This window comes from Brienomyrus brachyistius, chromosome 5 (assembly GCF_023856365.1).
Source record: "Brienomyrus brachyistius isolate T26 chromosome 5, BBRACH_0.4, whole genome shotgun sequence".
NCBI classification, from domain to species: Eukaryota; Metazoa; Chordata; class Actinopteri; order Osteoglossiformes; family Mormyridae; genus Brienomyrus; species Brienomyrus brachyistius.
This window is the reverse complement of record NC_064537.1, coordinates 30,882,408-30,903,685: the sequence shown is the minus strand read 5'-3', so window position 1 is coordinate 30,903,685 and position 21,278 is coordinate 30,882,408. Positions and strand designations below refer to the sequence as shown.

The 21,278-nt window shown below is 46.8% G+C and overlaps 1 long non-coding RNA gene across 3 annotated transcripts in view; it reads left to right on the top strand.

Moving 5' to 3' along the window:
- The window catches only part of LOC125742851 (uncharacterized), a 31,530-nt gene extending 19,218 nt beyond the window's left edge, over window positions 1-12,312 (top strand). The window contains exons 3-5 of one of the 3 annotated variants that reach the window (XR_007398213.1): window positions 7,287-7,367; window positions 7,639-7,778; window positions 11,606-12,312. This is a non-coding gene — a long non-coding RNA (uncharacterized LOC125742851). The remainder of the gene's footprint in view (window positions 1-7,286; window positions 7,368-7,638; window positions 7,779-11,605) is intronic. The other 2 variants (XR_007398215.1, XR_007398214.1) reach the window with 2 other exon arrangements.
- The last annotated feature ends 8,966 nt before the right edge of the window (window positions 12,313-21,278 follow it).

The window sequence follows — 21,278 nt, the reverse complement described above, 5'->3', positions numbered from 1 at the left end:
TTCGGCTTTGCCTCATGCCGGGTGCCACCCCCTAGCTGCGAGTGAACTCCCAGCATGCCACAGCTCGTCGCGCTGCTATACCGGCCAGGACTACATGTGCTGCTGCACCATCTGCTGGCTTAACTCCATTTCATGGCTTTGGTTGTTCATTTCTTGTGTTTGCTCAAAGAGACGATCCCTTGCAGAACTGTAGCTGGTGATGTTGCCTGTTCATGCCAGACTGTGAAAGGGGGCCACAAGGACCAGAGCGAGGTTTCTCTCGGTGAACCGTGATAAAAATCACACTGAAAAATAGAATGTAAAGTAAGCTCCCCTGGGTTTAAATGTTGATGCTGGATGTGGCCTTAGCTGTGGATGCTAAGTGCACGTCAGCTTTTGCTCAACCGATTCCCCTGTTTGGCATCACCTTCAAGATTCAAGGACTTTCTTGGCCAGATGCAGCAGGTGTATTGGAATGTTTAGCCATTCAGCCACAGTCAGTTACTAAAGTCTAAAGATGCATGACAATACAGAGAGGGTACAACATTATAGCACAGTAAAAGATAATACAAGACAGTGCCTAAACAATACAAGACAGTGCAAGACAATACAGATAGGGTACAACATTATAGCACAGCGTACTGACAATAAGAAACTGTGCAAAACTGAATATGTAGCCACATAGGCACCCCTAATACATTTCAGACACCAGACACATGTCTTGATGCATCTGTCCCTCCATTATCCATACCACTTACCCAGGAGAGGGACATGCAGAGCCTGAATCCATGAACAGGATTCCAGTCCCTCAGAGGGCACATGCTCACACTATTAACAACATACAAACACCAGTTCAAATCATTGCATGTCTTTTGGATCGTCGAGTTACCTACTGCCCCACAATTCTTAAACTTGGCGCAATATTTGCTTTAACAAAAGGTTACTCAGGTCAGTATCCTTGGGTGTGACTGAATAAGGTTATCTGGGGACTAGAATTTTCCTTTTTTACTGGCTGTAGTAAGCTGAAGAAAAGAATTCAGCCAAGAAATTAACACAGAAAAAGCAAAGGAAGAAGAGACAGAGGGAGTATCAGGTCATGCTGTAGAGTGCAACAGTACAGAGTGCAACAGTACAGAGTGCAACAGTATAGAGTGCAACAGTACAGAGTGCAACAGTAAAGAGTGCAACAGTACAGAGTGCAACAGTAAAGAGTGCAACAGTACAGAGTGCAACAGAAAGGTTATGCTGAGACCTTCCGGAGGCCACATGAGGTGTGGAACAGGACCGGCGCCCAAAATCTGGCAGCTTGATGTTCCAGAAGGGCAGCGGGTGGGCACTTCACCGCAGATCCACCTGTATAAACAGGTTCTGCAGGTAGCTGCATACCTTTGCTGGTAACAGAGCCCCCCCTCCAAGCACCAAACGTCATAAATAGTACCAGATAGTCCCTATTAACCTCACGCCACCTGCCTGGTGCTGTATTACGTTCCCTTTTACGACACGCGGTTAAACGTATGTGGCCTTGGTTGTCTGCTTGAAGCTGAATGGGCATTTGTGTGGGGGGGCAGAAAGCTGTGCTGCTGGGGGCCTGGGCAGAAGCGTTTGGTGGACCCCGGGGGGGGGGGCCGGGCACCCCGCTGTTAGGCCCGACTCCTCCCCACTGGGCCCAGGCTGTTTATCTCCTCTGAGGCTTTGGTGATTAATGAGGCCTAAGGACACATCCTCTTTGCCCCAGACCTGGGGAGGACCGCAGCTGAGTAAACAGCCAGCGTTATTCCTGCCGGCCCAGCCCAGGAGCAGAGCAACAGGTAGCCAAAAACACCCCCCCCCCCCGGGCTCTCCTCCCCCCACGGGACAGAAAACAAACAATAGAGCAGCACAGGGTGTAGGGGTTGCATAGAATTAACACACGTGCCTCCCCAGCCCAAATGCCCCAGACCCCGCGGGGACGCCGCGCTCTGCTGCCCAGGCAGCCTCAGGTTAACCTCAGCTCACAGCTCCGAGTCGCTGCTGTCACCAACAGCAGCCAGTGCGACGCACCCGTATCCCCGTCATTCCTCTTTTCGTGGTTCCCACCATAAACACGAAGCCTAACACCTCTTCTCGCAGCAGCATTTGGTTTCCTAGTTTTGTAAGAGTTTCAACGCCTCCGGTGGCACTAAGAAATCAGCCCCCGAAAAGGCGTGGAAAAGTGAAAATTGCACCCTGGCCGGTTTAAGTTTATTTAGGGACAGATACGGGCTCAGTAATGTTTTACAAATCTCTGGTTTGATTTCTAAAAATATAATTTTTCTGTGCACTGTGTCCTTTTCATAATTGTTATTGAAAGTTTTTTGGCAACTAAGATTTTAAGGGTGAAATTTTATTATCTGTTGTTTCATGTATATCCACAAGAAGGTGTTTATGCTTTTGTCAGGAGTGAAGAGAAAATAATTTGTTTAGGGTGGAAACAAGTGCCAAACTTTTGTTTCCGGTTAGGTTCTGGAGACATAAAACATCTCCCCTCTCTGTTACAACCTGGAACTAATCTAAGGCATCCAGAATCTTTTATTACCCACGGTGCCTAATATCACTTTTTAGGAAGGACTGTGACCATTTGGGATTGGATGCTTGTTCCTTGTTTGTTTATCTCAACAAGAAAACACACCAATGAACCTTTTGTTTAGACCATGTCACTTCAAAGCACGAACAATGTCAAAGAAAATTTATGGAGTACAGCCAGTATAGTAATAAAATGGGCTGATATATTTTTGCATCAGCTGAAATGATGTTTGGATCGATGTCATCCCAAGTCTGGATTAATCTGCAGGATCAGATTACCTGGCTGCTCCCTGTGGGAAACATCTGCAGTTGATTGGTGATGTCTTTGCCAACATGCCCTTCTGCTGGGTTGGGGAATGGTAGGTTTTGGGTGGGGGTGGCTGAGGTGGAGGTGTGGGTGTCACTCTGGACGAACCTTGTGTCAGCAGGCGGGGGAGCGACTGATGGGGCCCCGAAGAGCAGTGAGTGGCCTGAACGAGGAGACTGATCAGGTGGGAGGTGCGGGGGTGGGTTTGGAATGAGGGATGGAGAGTGAACAGAAATAGGAGCATTAGGGGTGACAGCGAGAGGAGCTGTCGCTGGGCGAGGCCAGAAGGAGAGAAGCGGGATGGAGATCTGACGGGTTGTCAGATTCCTCCAGACTCACCCTCGTACCACATGAGACCTGATGTCTGGGACCTTGAATAGAAGCCCCAAGAATTAAGAAGTGATGGAAAATCTTCCTGACTGCCCTGTTGTCATTATGACAATAGATAAAGGATAATGCATTTGTTTTCCATCGATCTGTTAATGGTGACTGTCTGTTTTGTTTGTCTGTTGGATTCATTGCGGTCTATGCCCACGCACCCTGGGTCGGCGGGGTGACCAGCGTGGGCCCAGCGGGGCGGCAGGGCGGGGGTGGGCGGTGCTTGGGGGGGGCCCCGCCGGCCGGCCGGCCATGGAAAAGCGCTTTGACGTGCTTCCTGCGCTGCGCCGGCTGCTCTTGCAGGAGCCAGCCGAGGGGAACACAAACAGAGGTGCTGCGTGAGGCACAAATCCCCGCTTCCTCTGAAACTCGCAGGCTGCTTTTTTCCTGTCCAAATTCCACAGCCATTAAACTTTCCTGGCAGGCGTTCAGAAAACAGCCGAGCCACCTCACCCCCTCCCCATCTCTGGATGTCATGGATCTGTGGCCTGGCTCCTTAAGTAAGGATCTGACTTCATACTCTTTTTCATGGATCAGATTCCCTCCGAAGTGTCTCCTGCTCTCTGAAAGGGGTCGTGATGGGGTGAGCTAAGGGGCTCCCTTTCCGCTGTCTCAGGCACTGGGTCGCTTCTCCTCATGTGCTCCGAGATCTTGTGAGAGCGTCTGAGCATTCAGGCGAGCTGCACATGTTCAGGTGACAGAGCTGCTTCACTGCTGCTCATTTAGCCCAGTGTATTATTACACTGCGCTCTGCTGACTTTTTAAAGATTTTTTTTTAATGTATTATATTAAGATAATTAAACATGGATTCTCAAGGATCAAGGATTTTTATTTGTCCTTCCGCAAGTGGGTTACAGAAGTACAGTGAAATTTAGTAGCGACTCTCTTAGCAACATTCATGCATTCAAATGCATATTTACATACATAAATACACATTTACTTACTATTAATTTCTATTCTAACCCTAATCCCGCCTATGATAACTCTAACCACTACCTAGTTCTAACATTAGCTATAAATAACCAAATAAAGTACAAGACTTTTGTCCCTGTAAGCGGACCTCCAACTCACAGGGAAAAATCTGGGGGTTGGTTGGTTGGGACTGGCATCCCAGTCACCGTAAAAACTTCACACAGCTCTGACTGAGACTCATTTCTGTTCTCTGTGGGAGTATCTCTGCTGCAGTCGCCCACAGGAAGGCTGCACGCATCATGGAGGGGATGGGGGGAGCACTTGGGGAGCTTCGTTCCCAGATGGTCAGGCCTGGTGGGTATTGGATCTAATGCCTCAGCCATTGTACAGCAGCACCCGGGTCCTTATCTGGGTAGATGCGTGGAACTTCTTGTCTCTTTGGCATGATGACCCATTGCTTGTTGGGAGAGCTTTGTACCCCCTGCATTTCAGTGGCGGCACCTTCTGAGGTACGCGGATCACGGAGAGGCCGGATCTCTGTTGGTGGGTACACCTATTATTGGTCTGGTCACTCCGGTGGCTGCCACCCTGGTACTGAAGGTTCTCATCCAGCACAAACGTGAATATTTGTTTGCAGCCTTTGTCAATTTTCATAAAGCATTCAGCTCAGTCGATTGAGCTGCCCTGTGGGACATCCTGAGACTTTGTGGGATCCCCCTGAAGTTGCTGGACATCATGGCCAGCCTGAACGCCATTACTGTGAGTGCTGTGCTGAATGGAGACTGAACCTCTGCGTTCTTCCCAGTTGATTCTGGGATTTGTCAGGGGTGTGTTCTTGCTTCTACTCAATGCTTGTATGGGTGGGGTGTTGGGCAGGGTCATGGAGTCCAGCGGCTGTGCGGAATCTATTGGTGAAGAAAGATTCGCTGATCTTGACCTCACCGACGATGCTGTGAACCTCGCTGAGTCAGTGGAGGCTCTGATCAGGGCTCTCAAGAGGCCGAGTGAGGAGCCTGAGTGTCTGAGCTTGAGGGTGTCCTGGATAAAAACCAAGATCCAGGCCTTTAATGACCTCTTGGGCACAGCCACCAGTAGTGTGTCTGTCTGTGGAGAGAATGTCGACCTTGTTGAGAGGTTCACTTACCTCAGCAGCGACATTCCTGTCTCTGGTGACTCTTCCTATGAAGTCAGCAGACGGATTGGGAGGGCATGGGGGGTCATGAGATCATTGGAAAGGGGTGTGTGGTGTTCCTGGTATCTTTGCAAGAGGACGAAGGTCTAAGTTTTGAGAGTCCTGGTGCTCCCTGTCTTGCTGTATGGCTGTGAGACATGAGCTGAGTGAGCTGAGACGAAGACTGGACTCCTTCGGTACTGTGTCTCTTCGGAGAATCCTTGGGTCCCGCTGGTTTGACTTTGTGCCGAATGACCGGTTGCTCTGAATGAGGCACATTACCTGCATTGTGAGGGAGCGTCAGTTACGGCACTACGGCCATGTGGCGCGTTTCCCTGAGGGTGATCCGGCTTACAGGATCCTCATTGCTGAGGACCCAAGCGGCTGGATCAGGCCGAGGGGCCGCCCATGTAATACCTGGGTGCAGCAGATAGATAGTCACTTCTGAAGGGTGGGACTGGATGGTGTGTCTACCTGGGGGGTCACCAGCCGGGTGGGTGTGTCCGAGGTGTTTCATTGTGTGGTGGGTGTGGCAATGTGCTCTACCAGTGCATGCTCCCCAATCTGACCTGTCTTGATTGCATTTATGGATTTTTATAAAATTAAGTTTCCAAAAAAATGTCCCCACAGGGTCAAAATAACAGCAATAATATATGCATGACCACACACACATGTGTATGTGTGTGTGTCTCAAACCCATATGTATTCAGTTAAAGTGCACTGTAGTGATGTGCAGTGACAGTATTGTAAACAAACTACATGATCAGACCACTGTTTATTGAAGCTGTGGTACATTCCTCATTTTACATTAATTATTTAAACAGTGATTTTATTGCAAATGGTCGTTTTTACTACCTAAGTAAACATTGAATATAAGACCAGATTCACAAATTATAAGATCAGTACTGTTAAAGACAGAATTCAGAATTAATTGGATCAAGTTTTAAAGATGCTATGCTTTAAAATGTTAACCCAGACAGTAATACTTTTCCTCACCTTTTCAACACAGTACAGTGATCCCCCACTATATTGCGGTTCAGCTATCGCGCCCCCGCTGTATCGCGGATCAGCTATCGCGCCCCCGCTGTATCGCGGATCAGCTATCGCGCCCCCGCTGTATCGCGGATCAGCTATCGCGCCCCCGCTGTATCGCAGATCAGCTATCGCACCCCCGCTGTATCGCGGTTCAGCTATCGCGCCCCCGCTGTATCGCGGATCAGCTATCGCGCCCCCGCTGTATCGCGGTTCAGGTATCCCCGCTGTATCGCGGATCAGCTATCGCGCCCCCGCTGTATCGCGGTTCAGGTATCCCCGCTGTATCGCGGATCAGCTATCGCGCCCCCGCTGTATCGCGGATCAGCTATCGCGCCCCCGCTGTATCGCGGTTCAGGTATCCCCGCTGTATCGCGGATCAGCTATCGCGCCCCCGCTGTATCGCGGATCAGCTATCGCGCCCCCGCTGTATCGCGGATCAGCTATCGCGCCCCCGCTGTATCGCGGTTCAGGTATCCCCGCTGTATCGCGGATCAGCTATCGCGCCCCCGCTGTATCGCGGTTCAGGTATCCCCGCTGTATCGCGGATCAGCTATCGCGCCCCCGCTGTATCGCGGTTCAGGTATCCCCGCTGTATCGCGGTTCAGGTATCCCCGCTGTATCGCTGATTTTTCCCCGACGCATCATAGTTCTCTGCGTACTTTGCTTGTGGTCCAATTGTTGCGAGCAAACTTTTTGTGAACTTTTCATTTTGTTTTAAGCCCTACGATTTAAGGCTTAAACTATATATTTTTTTATTTATATGGTCTTTCTGTATCGTGGATTTTCACCTATCGCTGGTGGGTCTGGAACGTAACTTTCACGACAGGCGGGGGGACACTGTATAGCGATTGCAGCATTTTACATTTACTACCTATTCTAGACTTATTCTGCTTATTCTACTCCACACTCTCCAAAATATTGTATTGTATGCAAAATAAATGTGAAAATTTACTTTGATTTCAGAAAGATAAACTTCACAATATGGGTCACTTACAGATGTGGAATTAGGGAAGAGGAAAGGAGGAAAGAAAAGCAAAAATAAAGGTAAAAGCTAGTTAGCTTTATGACATGGAGTGAAGTAACGTTCATTAAATTGAGTAAAGCTTAGTAAAAACAATGTTAAGTGCACTTCTAATAATGTAATGAAATTATTTTCAATTCATGAAAAAAAAACAATAAACAAGAGAAAAGTCAGCACCATGCCTCCTGAAGAGATGGAGACACGTTTCTCCAAGTCAGGGGAGGGCAGCCTTCCAGGAAGGGCGTGGGCTTTCCCCCTGTCAGTCACCCCCTCTTATCTCTCTTAACAATCCAGATTCCCTGGAGGATTACCGGCCAACCAGCTGCTGAACCCTGTTAAAAAAGCACCGAGCAGTAATGGAGTGAAGGAGAGCGGCAGTCGCATGGGATGCAGGCCGGGTTTTACGACTAAACGAGAACAATCTGGAGCCGCCTGTGAGCCCGACTGGGGTACACTTGTGGGGGGGGGTTGGGGTTTCTAGGAATGCCACAAAAATAGGAAGAAAGAGGTCTGACACCTGTGCTGAGAGCCCAGCGTGTTCCCGGGGCCCCGTTCCTGGAGCATGGTGCTGTGAAGGGCCGGCCCGCAATAACTCAACCTGGGCTTCGTCCCAGAAAGCTGATAGCCTGGCAGGGATTGGGTTACAGACCAGCTCCAGGTCTCTGGGATGCAAGCGGCCAGCATGGAGTGCAGACTTCCCGTCAGACTGAGGCTAGCTTGAGTATAATTGCTGTAGGGCTAGATTTCCTGTTTTTGCTTATAGAAACTGGGAAGGAGGGAGTACTGGGGGCTTTCATTACGATGGGATGGGTTAGGGTATGGGGGGAGGTGAGGGGGGTGGCGACTACGTGTCCTTAGAGGGTCTCTGGCCTTTAAGTCACCGTTGTTATTAGTGGTGTGACATGATGTGCCGCTTAAAATTTTAAGAGATTTCTGTCTCTCTGGATCAAAATATAACACATTTAGACATAAAACATGGCTGGTGTTCCTACTGAGGTCAGAAGAAAAAAGCGTTTTAAGTGCATAAACTCCATAACCCTAACCCCAACCCTATAAAATTAGCAGGAAAGTATCTTGATAATTTTTTTGGCAATGAAAAAGGTAGCTTTCTGTTTAAAATGTGTGGAATATACTTGATTTTTCTTGAGTCGAAATTTGTCTGCAGTTTAATGCAATAGCTTGATGGGCGTAATTCCAGTTTAATACCATGAATTAATATGTACTTGACTTTTCTTCAAAGCAGTTCATTCTGCGCAGTTCAGTTGTCACTCTGCCGGAATGTACTGAGATGGGTGACTGAAGAGTTTATTACTACACATTTTTTTTTGGACAAACCTTTGAACAAAAATATACAGGTTCTGGTGTTACTCGATTCTCAGGGCTGACATCCAGACCATTCTGACATCCTTTTGTCAAAAAAGTCAATAACCTTTATAGAAAGAATGAGCTCCATTGACCCATTCATAAATGCTTCCTTTTGGAACAGTGGCTTGCAGTCTGTGCAAGTGGGACAGCAGTTTCTTAAATACTTAAATCCAGCCGTTTATCTCTTTTCCGGCTGAGACGTCTCCAGCGGAACTTCATTTGTCAGTTAGTCCCCAGTGATGAGTGTTTCACGTTTGCAGTCTATAGGCCTCCTGGCTGTATGTGAGGTTTCTCTCGGGCCGCTCAGTCAGCCACACCGTCGCCTTGCGCTCCCGGGGACGAGGCCTCAGGGCCCCCTGCTGTGCTGAATCTCTGCTGTTTCCGTGTTCCCTCCATGTCATGTGGCTTTTCTCTGGGTGCCCTCGTCTCCGCCTGCAGTCCAGACACTCGCTATTAGCCTAATTGGTGGCTCCGATTTGCCCACAGAGTTTGATTGTACATGTATGTGCCCTGTGATTGACTGCCATCACATGTAGGGTGCACCTCAGTCTTGTGTGGAATAATACCTGGGACAGGCTCCAGGTCCCTAACCACTTCCCCCTGGTCCGCAACTTTGATGATGAGTAGAATATGGATGGTGAAATAGGAGGTTCTGTTTGACTAAAACCTGATTTCCAGTTACGCATAGAATCAGGACCGTTGGTACACCGTAGGTACAGCCTAGCTATGCTCTGATGCAGACCCCCTCCTCCCCCCCCCCAGAAATGTAACGGCACATCGCCGCTCACGCAGGCCGCGTATAAGAATAAATGCTCTCACTAGCGTAGGTTATAGCGCAAGCTCTGCGTGTAGCTTATGAACAGCCATATTTCAGTCTTAAGGCTGGGCAGTGAGCTGCAAGTTTCATTTGATACAAACTTACACTTTCAATTAGTATGTCTGCTTATACTCACACTGTTTATTGTTATTACCGCTAATGGCATTTGGAAGCTACAATGCATTATTAGCTAGTTTCGCTAGTCATTCTAACAGCTACAGCCATTAGTCTATCTAGGCCAGTCCGTGACAGGCTACACTGCCGTCCGTGTTGCTATTTTTATTGGGAAAATGAATAAATCCAGCCCAGTCTGACTTGGTTTGGCCTCGCTTGTCATTGGCGTGACATGGGAAGGCAGCGCTGAAGCTAAGCGCTCCCCGTAGCCGACAACCTGATGCTACCACGTGCAATTGAGCCTATAGGTACAGATCACCAAGAATGAGAATGAGGCCAAAAGTCGACATGGACATATTCGCTGCCCCCAGGTCTGGAAGGCAAGAGGGGGAAGCTCTTAATTTCCAGCTAGACTACAAAACGGCATATTTCTGTCAGCTCAGAGTGAGACCCGTGTCCTTACTGGCCATCGCTGCAAGCCGGAGCAGTGCTGACTGAGTGATTTAGTAAGAGCGCGCGACGTCTGCGCAGGCCGGGCGTCTGCGCAGGCAACGTTCCTCCCGGAGGGGCTTTCGGGTGAGTAATATTCAGGGAATCTCGCTGTATATACAATAACCAAGCTAACAATGGCACACACATATTATTAAGCCCTCTCTCCACCCCAGCCCAGTGATGAATGTTTTTCCCTGCCCTGCTTGACGGCCCCGTGTGGCCCCCTGGTCCCCTGTGAGCGCCTGTGCCCTGACCCCCCCCGGCTTCTTAACCTGGGGGTTTCCTCCAGTCGGCCGTCGCCTCACTGGTCAGGCGTGCGATAAAATTTTAGAGGTTTTTTTTTTTTTTTTTTAAATGCACCGGTGTTGTTTCTTTGTATTGTTTTTTCACTGCTGGCAAACATCCCTACTTCTCATGTTCCGTGAAAAAAGAGGGAGGGTCTTGTTTCAGACAATTGCCTCGGGGGGGGGGGGGGGGGGGGGGATGGGTGGCGGGGAGAGGCTCTAGTGATTCAGGAAAGACAGAGCAGCCTGCTGATGGAGCCTAATTAGATTTGTTCAGCTGGGACTGCCCAGATTGTCCGCATCCCCCAAGTGCGTTCCTTGTTGCTTTTGGCTGCCATTTAACCAGCATTTAACTCCCTTCTTAAGATTTTCCTTTTTTTTTTACTACTATAAGTAGTAGCCCTAAGCATAAAAATCACTTGAATTTTGAATAGTTCTGCTTATGAGTGATGGACTCACCGTGTTATCGTGCCCCAGGGCCATTCAGGGCTGCCCTGCATTTCCCACTGATGCGTTTTCTCTTACTGCATGAGTGGCATGTGCCAGGCGACTAACACATTAGAGACAGCAGGAGGAGAAGGTGAAATGGCGAGATCAACACCACCACTGTCCTGTCCAGGAGACAGTGGGGCGAAAAGTACTCAGTTTTCATGCTTAAATTAAAGATACCAGCAGGGATTGAACCATCTGATTTTTAGTTATCATACATGTTTACGATCACAGTCTTAAAAATGCAGTATGTTCTTTTTTTAACTTTTAAACACAGTACAAAATAAACAACAAAAAGTAATTCTTTTATCTGGGTTTTGTATATATTGTGTGGCTAAATAATAATTTTTTTTAAAACATAACATGTAAATGAAACTTAAAAATGAATCAAAATTGCTTATCACAAGTAATATTACTGCAGCACTGGCAGGGAGTTGGCATATTCCGGCATGTTTGCGGGTAAACAGAACCTGTCAGTACTTGTAAATAGCTCTTGTATTGTTGTTATGGTTATACTTGACTTGCCAATCGTGGCATATATGTTTGCCCGTGTCTTGTGTGCACCCTGTACAATCCCCGCGTGTCCTTAGCCTGTATAACTGTCCCGCAGTGTGTGTGCACCTTACAGTTCGGTGTCTGACCTCCCTGTGTTTCTGCTCTGTGTATCTGGGTTCAATGCTCCTTTCGGTGCCTGTTTCAGGACTACAATAAAGAGCATGTCTGGCTGGAGAGGGTACTGATGACATCATCCGGCAGGCCTACTCCGGCTTGGTAGGCCTCGAGGCGGTTGAGAAGCGGTGGCCACTGGCAGGCGAGCGGGGAGCCTGGAGCGAGAAAGGTGCCCTCCACTCCATCCAAAGTATACCGGACCCACCCAGCGCACTCTGAAGCTACTTCTGCCGGTCCGCCATAACTTCGGCGGAGACAACGTCGGCTACCGAGGAGGGTGTCACCAGTGTGGACTCCAACCACTCACTGGCCATCAAGGGCTCCCCACTCATCAGCTGCAAGGAGTCGTGGCGTAACTCTGGTTGCGAGCACCACCAACAGAGGCATCAGGTGGAGGCTGTGCTATTGGAGCGTGAAGAGGCGTACCACAGCAGGGAGGCCCTGGAGACCCCCCTGCAGGACCAGCCTGCCGTACAACATCAGGGCCCCACAAAGCGGGGTCGAAATAAGGGCCGGGGCCACGAGGAGGCCAGCAGTCATCCGGCCACCCCGGACGCTGGCTGTGTGAACTCTGTCTGCTCCTCGCATGTTCTTGCCTTGCATAAATCTCCCACTGTTTGTGCACTTTACAGTTCAGCATCTGACCACCTTGTGTTTCTGCTGTGTGTATTTGGGTTCGGTCTCCGTTGAGTGCATGTTGCAGTCTTGCTCAGGACTACAATAAAGAGCATATTTTGTTCCGCCAAGCAAGTCTCCTTGTCCTTCGTTGCTCTCGCGGTGCCTTGGTCCACGTGGTACTACATTATGCTTATTCATGTATAATGTGTCCGTTAAAATGTATCACCATAAAAATATCAAGTTATTCACAGATTGCTTGTACACACATCTTACCTCTAGCAGAATCTAGTGAGTTTTGGCACCAATATGGTAAGCTAAAGCTTTTCCACTAGGATACATGGACTGAGATTAGTTACAGTGCACTTCCAGCTCGCTTTGAAGAGTGACAGTGATGTAAAACTGAAGAAATATTTATTAACTGTATTTCTGTGTATATCATGATTTACTACCTGCAATTATTATTATTATTTTACCGTGACATAATTTCCGTTAGCATGTCTATGCGAATTACCGTGTTATACAAGTATCACATGCTAATGGAATTAGCATTTGTTTGGTAAATTTGCATCACGAATCCATTCCATTTCACTGTTCTGTAGCACTTTTTGAAGTAGGAGGATGTAAGTTTTTTCCTTCAGATAATCCATGCACAGAACTCGATGTATGGACTGGTCCCCCACTGGTCCCCCACTGGTCCCCCAGCGCCCTCCGGCTGGTGGTGGTGCAGCCAGCTCAGTTTGGTCGCGCTTTTGCACGTCAGCGGTTACGGCTTGGCTACGGCTCGGTTCCTGGAAGCAGTGGAAAAGCACCAGTGGTCACAGTTGGAAGCTACTGACAGTTATCGCCGTTGTAGGGTAAGTAGGCATTTTTAACTCTTTGTATGGTATGTGAGGGTATCAGTGTATGTAACTGTCGCCCATAATGGCGTTATATGGCTTACCGCCGCTACCCCCTGCTTTGCGATTTCTGATTCGATATGTGGTGTAAAAAGTGAACAGCTGCTTTAGACGGCCCAACACAGAGACGGACACAAAAACGATGATCGACACTGGAAAATAAAACGCAGCCAGGGATCCTCTTCTGGTTCACCAGCTGACAACCTGTCTGAAGAAATGCCAGTGGGGTTAAGCCTGAGTCTGCATGTCTGCTACATACACCGTCCATGCGCCTGCTTGCCAGCTGAATGCAGGTCATTGCGGTGGGGGGGGGGGGGGGTGGGGTGACCCTTTGCCACTCCTTCATTTGCACTATTCCTGAAATTAATAAAACTAATAAAAATACTCTCATTTAAAAATACTTAAGAAGAACCATTTCATGAAAAACTACTCCATTACAGTAATAAGAGTAAATTTACTGCATTACCTTCCAACCCAGCCAGTACAGTATCTTGCACTTAGTGCTCTAGTGGACTGCAGAGTAATTTGTCTGTCATAATCACCATAGCTTATATCTGTTATCTTTTATTTTATTATGTGAAATGAGAGTCTGGAAAGCTATGAAATGCTTTATTGTGGGGAAAAGAACTGGAACTACACTGAAGATCGTGTGAAGCGTTCCAAGATGGAAGCAGGACGGTTGGAAGGGTCAGGCTCCGATGCCGAATTCCAGCTGAAGACGGCACTGGCTGCTGTCCGTCTTCTATTGTCGAGCCAGACCATAAAAGTATGCACTTCCATTAGTGTATGAAGAGTGAAAAACTGATAAAGCCTGGTGAAATCAGTCCAGGACCCCAAAACGGAATCTGATTGGCCATTCTGTCATTGTGTGCCTGACTGGTAAAAAGCCTGTGTAATATATACATAGCAGTCAAAATACAACAAACATCAATCCAGCTTCATTCATCCTCATCTGTCTTCTTTCTTCTTCAGCAAAATGACAGAATTACAAATGAAACCATGGACAGGCATCCATAAAGGCCTTGTGGACTGTGGGCCCTTGGCATGAAGCTGGGAACATTAGCAGTGGCCGTTAGCCCTCCCCTCCCCCTTCCAAGGCGTCCAATCAGAGACATGTCCCCCAGTGCCTTGGAATGTCAGGAGTTTCTGACTGATGATGTCATGTCTTTGAAGTGACAGGAGGGTAGGCTGGTTGCACAGTGGTTTTTAGCTTCTTTTGTAGTCTGTGACAAAATTTGGGAAGCATCAATCGAATGATGCAGCCAAATGAAAGCCATATGATAGATAGATAGATAGATAGATAGATAGATAGATAGATAGATAGATAGATAGATAGATAGATAGATAGATAGATAGATAGATAGATAGATAATATGAAGAATAAAGAATAATCAGACTGACAAAACTGGCAAACAATTATTGAGGATAATAATGATAATGGTTAAAAGTAATGTACTAAGAATATTTATCACTACAGAACAGGTATTTGATGGTACAGTATTTGTCAGTGGATGCAGTGGTAGTGTAAGGGAATGAGCATGAAGAAACTGCAATTTACTGCATTCTGCAAATATAAATGTTGTAATACAATACTACTAAAAACACTATAATAAATACTATAAATGCCATAAAACTGTAAATACTGTAAATACATTTGGAAAAACCGAATACAGATGTTGTCTGGGGCTGATATAACATTGAACAGGGACAAGTTAATTCAATTTATAATATTTTTAAAATGTATCATTGGGTAACACACATAATATACCGCAACTCCTTCCCAAACTCTGGATTTCTGTCATTCCTGGGGGCTTGTGGACATTTGGGCTCATGGGACATTTGTTGACATCCGGGGACGTGCAGCATGGAAATCAGTGGGATCAGAGCATTAATATCACAGGCTGTGGGGAATCCCTCCCAGACCAAACAGCTTGCTCTGCGAGGTCGCCCGGGTGCAAAGGAGCCGCGAAAACAGGTGTTAATTGGACGGGGGACTTAAAGAGGGGGCGAAAGGTGGGAGTGCAAAGTGTGACATCACCGGCCCAGTCCTGTTGGGGGAGCTGACAATAACAGGCCGGCCATTGTTCCTCAGAACGGCTCTACATGTGTTAAAAATCATCCTCCCACAGGCTCCGGTGGGAGATCTCCAGTGAAACCCAACACTGGGCCCTTCTCTGGGAGACTGTAAGCGGGAGGACTTTGCTGATGAAAGACAGTACTGGATGTAGAATAACACGGGAAAAGCTCCAGAAAATTCTAGCCTGTCACGCTACGAACACGGTCCTGCTCTCCGTTTCATCTCAGGGGCTAAGTGGTAAGGGGACCGCGAGGGGAGAATGGCACCAGTGCGCGGGTCATTCTCCTACTGCCGAGGACCTACAGCAAGGAGATCAATTGGTCTGGAGACCCACAGCACCATTGCTGTCATATCCTCACCATGTGGTATATAGAATATCATTGCCATGTCTGAATGCCAGAAGTTCATACTGTTTGTTCAGGACAGGAAATAAACTGGACCGCGGAGGCAGTGAAAATTCCATATTAGGCCAAATGCAATCTGTGGACGGAGATCTGTGGGCCTTATGCTCCTCTATTCATCCAAGTTACATCCGAGTATGAAGCTGGCGAGAAATCCCTGCAGTGTTCCCATGGCAATTCTGCTGCATTGCATGGTGTGCAGCCCAGTGCGTCGACCTGTAACTGGGCATCCTTTGGGACCCCCCCATCAACCATCACCGCAAACACACCAGCATGGGCCGCAACCTTTTGCCCAGCTCCGTGTCAGACAGCCGCCCGTAACACAAGAGTGGAAATTGCCCTCTGGGACATCAAAAGCATGTAGCAGAAGCAACAAAGCAGTGTTTTGGCAGAACCTTTTAACAGCTTCTAATCCTTGTTATTTCTTTTTAGTTTAACAACAGTTATTATTGCTTTTTGAATTAAAAAAAAATAATAATTTTGCACTACACAGCAGAGAGAATGTGAATAAGACGGTTTGACTCAGGCAGGCACACGTACAGTAAGGAAGTTACTGAAAGGGTCAGCGTTAAGGGGCACTGACTGGGCCGGTTTGAGCCGCAGTCCTGAACCACACGTCTCAGCTCCCATCTCACACGAACTTCCTCATCATATTCAGAGAAGCTTTGAGAATTATACTACAGCCACCGACTGCAGTCTTACACTGACCGAAGCGAACGATTTTGGGTGTCAAACAGCTTCCCGTTTATTGAAACAAGTCATACCTCCCTAAGTTCCTTCCCTATAGTGCAGTAGTAACCTTCAGTTTGAGCCTACAGCCCCGGGAGTGATCACTGTCCACTTCCCAGAGCCCTTCTCTGGATGAGCTGTGTGTTACAGGAAACCTGCCTGGATCCATGTGAGCTCTCCAGCCCTCACAATGAATCACGGTCAGAATCTGGAACGAGCCGCTTCCTCGCTCCCTGGTCGCCGCCTCATGGCCAGAGCACCCTCCCACCCAATCACCGCTCCAGGAAGTGGGGCCGACACAGATGTCTCGCAGAAACATCTGGAAGCACAATGTACTGAAAACGCTCAGAGGAATAAACAAAATGAACATGTCATTTCGCATCAACTTTGCGGAGTGAGAACAGCTCAAAGGCAGCATAACAAGTCTGCGATGGTTCACCACTTATTACTTTACAGAGGAAAATCTGTTCCGCTTTATGACCAATTATGCAGCAGTGAAGATGCGAGGATCACAGGCACAACACTCTGGGGATCACGCAGGATGGCTTCTAATGACGGAAAGCCGACGTATGACCTCATTTTTTTACTGTACGTTTTATGTAAGGATAATGCTTTCAAACTATGGAGGATCTTTGGCAGGTCTTTCACTTGTGCCCAAATAACATGATGAAACCTTTTTCTGCTCGAATAGTGTATAACGGCTCACCGTACGCCAGCGGCCAAAATTGTGGAAACACCTAGTATTTTTGGCATGGTAGGGTACGGTAATGTTTATAAATAATCAAAGGATGTTACGAATAAGTAACTTAAGCAAAAGTTGAATTACGTTTTGCAGACTCTAGAACTTGTGTTTATACAATTTTGGCCACTGGTGTATGCAGAGAGCTGCTGCCGTTGAATAGATCTGTTAAAAACAGGAGATATTGACACGTATGAACGGAAATGTCGCAAAGGCAAACAGTCAGTAAGCCAGAGACCCAGGGGAAGAACAGCAATGCTCCACATGAGATTGGAGTGCGGTAACCCCACTGTCCCTAAGTCAACAGCATGTAATATAAACCATCTGGGGCTTGTCATCTCTCCTCACCCCTGCCGCACCACTGGCAAAGAGCAAACTGGGCTGTAGGCTGTGCACAGTGTTCGACAATCACAGGCTGACTCCTTGTTTTCGGGAAAGACCCAGGAGAGCCAATCAGATATTCCAGACAGTAGGAGCAGTGCTGTTGGCTTAGGCCTGTGACCCTGGCACCACTTGGCCCAATGGGCTGTCAGAGAGAACCAGCAGGAAGGCCGGGTGATTTAATACTGAGTTCCGGGACCCTACCCAGGCCAAACTGATTGAACAAGGTGGAAGCAGGAGATTTATCTGACTCAGAGGACTCACCAATCTCAGGGCAGGTTGGGGGTCAGTCAGAGAGGCAGTGTGGGAGTAGAGTCTTCATTTGCGTGGGCTCTACACGCAGGCTACCACCGGAATTACTCATTTCAACAGTTCTTCATTTCTAACCCATTTCCTCTGTTGATTCGCCATAAACACATGCATCCCTCCACTCTAAGCTTACCCAGGGTTTTTTTCTCTACTTCTCCAAAAAATTGCTGTCTTGGGAGGACATGCGGAAGACGCCCCCCATCCCCCTCGCCCCGCTTTTAGCCCGGGATGTTTGGATGGGGGCTACATGTACAGAGGGGGAATAAACTCACAGGTGGCCTACAATAACACAATTTTTATGGCCAAGGGGGGTGAGCAACCTTGAATATTTGTCTTCAGGCCTTTCCGTAACCCATGTCTTACATTGATCTTTGCGGAAATCTGGCCTGCTTGGATATGGGTGACTGGGGGCGGGGCTCTTAGTAACGTCCTCCAGAGTAACGACAATTTAACGCAATCAGAGATCTAGAGTAAGTTTCTACTGAAAGGCAACTTTAATAACCCAAAATCCAAAAATATATGCGGAAATTTATTACTAAATCTAAAGGTGGATATTTTTGGACTATGACATCTGACACAAATTCCCAGATATCATCTGAATAATGTACATTTAAACTTTCACAATCTAAGTGTAAGTGCCTCACAGCATGCAGAATCCATCCCATTCGTCACATTAACCCCTCCTTTCTGCCCCCTTTTCCCTGTTTGCATTCGGACATTCAACAACCTGCCATGTCCAGATGAAACAAGTAAGCACTAAGCCGTCCCCTCATTAGGACACACCCACAATCTAGAAAATTATACCTTAAAAGTCAGAAGAAAATAAGAAAATAAGACTTTTGCCTTAATACTCATATTAACTGAGGGGTGGCTGAAATCACCCTTTACCTCACTGTCACTCTTCACACACACATGACAACGAGACTCAACGAGAGTCTGAGCCAGAAAAATAACCTTGAGTTCAAATCTGGAAAATGGAGAAAGATCCTTTTAAATAAAAACCACATACTTCCTGCCCTGGTTAAAGCCAAAAGGTTTCAAATATTTGTTTCAGTTTGTTTGGCTTGTGGTTTGTATCAATAAACACAAAATCATTCATCCACTCCATATACTGCACTGTGTGCACTACCTTAAATATCTGTGTTTGGCGAAGCAGAGAGTTTGCTATTTTTTTTAATAATCTCTAAACACTTCAGATAAACAACTCATGAATCTGACTCCATATATGTCAAAGCGTACATGTTATTTTTCAGAGCGAAATCTGATTCAACTAAATTGACAATGAGCGTTGTACTTGCGTGTGCTCTGTGGTACAGTAAAATATATGATATTAAACATGTCATTTTCTGGTTTTGTCATCCAGTATTACTTGTGAAAACCGATGGGGCAAAGTGCTTTCTAGCTCTGGCTATGATTCATGTCCCCAGTGTCAGACCAAGCCCTTTCTCACTGCTCAGTATAAACTGCATAGTTTTTTTTGTTCAGATTATAAAATCCAGTGGTGGAAATGCATCACATCAATATCTGCTGTCAGAACTAACCTCGGTGAGCAGTTCAGATGTCACACAGCTTTGATGTCAGCACTGAAATGTTGCCTCCGTAAACAATAACATACAGTTGCTCGACATGCAGATGCTCTTCACAGCGGAGCCGAGTCCGTAGGACACGCTTCAATCCCGACGACCGCTTGTCAGCTGTGACCTCACCACCTCTAGCCATCCATCAAGGCCAGATCTTCACACAAGCCTTCTGTGGCCCCGAAGAGCTTCAAAATAAAGGTCCTGTTTGCAGTAATCGAAATGCTCCTGTTCGAGATTGTTAAGTCCAGTAAGGTATATAATTTTTCCTCAATTCTGGCACACCTATTGTTCCGCTAAGTATAACATTCAATTCTAGGATGCTAGAAATGATCAGAAATAACGTGTCCTCCTTCAGACAGCCATGGGCTACTCCCAGAATCCAAAACTCTGACGATAATGGACTGTGAATTTCAGAGACTTTTTTTTTCGTTTTCTCCTTTTGGTGACACAGGACATGCTGCAATATGTCTGCATCGAGTTTATTTAATATAGGTTTGACATAATAAAATATACCAGACCGCATATGCTCAGTGCCAGCAATTGAAAACTTTTTCTTGTGATATTTATCAGACACATCAGCTGCAAAAGAGAAAATGTTACTTTGAGTTATTTCCAGCTCCGTGTTCTTCGAGTGCATGGATTTTGCATGTTGCCCGAACCGGTCCCCCCCCCCCCACCACCCCCGCTCCAAAAGTGTGTAGTTAGGTAAGGTTTGTGGTTGTGTGAACGTGTGCCTTGTGACAGACCTCCCGGGGTATCCGCTGCCTTCTGCCTTGCCCTGTGTTTTCTGCTATAGGTTCCAGACTCAGTGCTATCCTGTACTGGATAAGCACTTGTCAAGCATGGATAGGTGTACGGGGTGTACGCCGCACGTAGGTAGGTGTGGATCTATGCGAGACTGTCGTATTACCTCAATCATCCCATGAATAATTTTTTAGCCGGCAATAGAATATTATGAAAAAGTATCCAGATTATTTCCAGTGCTGTTGGATGCTTGCTTATGATATTAATAGATAGAAATGAAGGAATGTTTCTAAGATATATCCAAGACATTTGGAATGAATCATTTAAAGATGGTCCTGCTCTTCAGCCAGTAACTGAACATGAGTAACTCATTTGCAGAAAAGCTACTGGTTTGCCACAGGCAACCGTTACCAAATGTTTTATCTGTATTGTCGTGATAGTTTAAGAACATTAATTTCACCAATCAGCAATGACAAATCCCACTGGGATTAAATTGTTTTTGTGTAACATCTTTCTGTCTGGGAAATGGAGGACGAATGTCAGTCACCAAGCTTCATGCTAATGATTATCTTTCTGAGCCATTATTTAAAGTATAATTTTGTTGTTCCTGTATGAAAACAAAATAATTCTCCACTGGGTGTGCATACACGTGTGAGCCTCACTGACAGCAGGAAGTTCCGGGTGTGTGGTAGAGTAGGTCAGTCGAGAAGCAGCACTTCAGCAATTCGTGCCAGTGAAGTCTGCCGCTTCCCCCCTGTAATCTTGCACTCAGAATTGATATCTGCTCACCACATTGAAAGACCATTATATGATTCTCCGGTTACATTTCAAATGAAGTCACTTGCTTGTGTTCCAACTGCTAACAAATGTTTTCTTGTGAGAGCATTTATTTAACTGCCCACAGAAAGGAAGCAAAGGTCATATTCACAACTCTTCGAGACCGGAGATATTTAAGGAATGTTCCATTGAGGAGTCTGCTTAAATAATCAAAGCTGCTTTAATATCAATGCTGCTGTCCTCCTGCTCTGGGACACTTGCTCCTTTTATCCTTATGTGCGCCACTGCTAAATCCAGATTATTTGTTTATTATTAGATTTTCTTGTTGTAGCAGCACATTTTTTTTTCATCAAACATGTTGATGATGTAAGAATTGAACAGGGAGACCAAATTCCACATAAGTGTCTTGCCCAAACAAGCAGGTGCACTAACTTTTTGCTGAGCTTACATCTG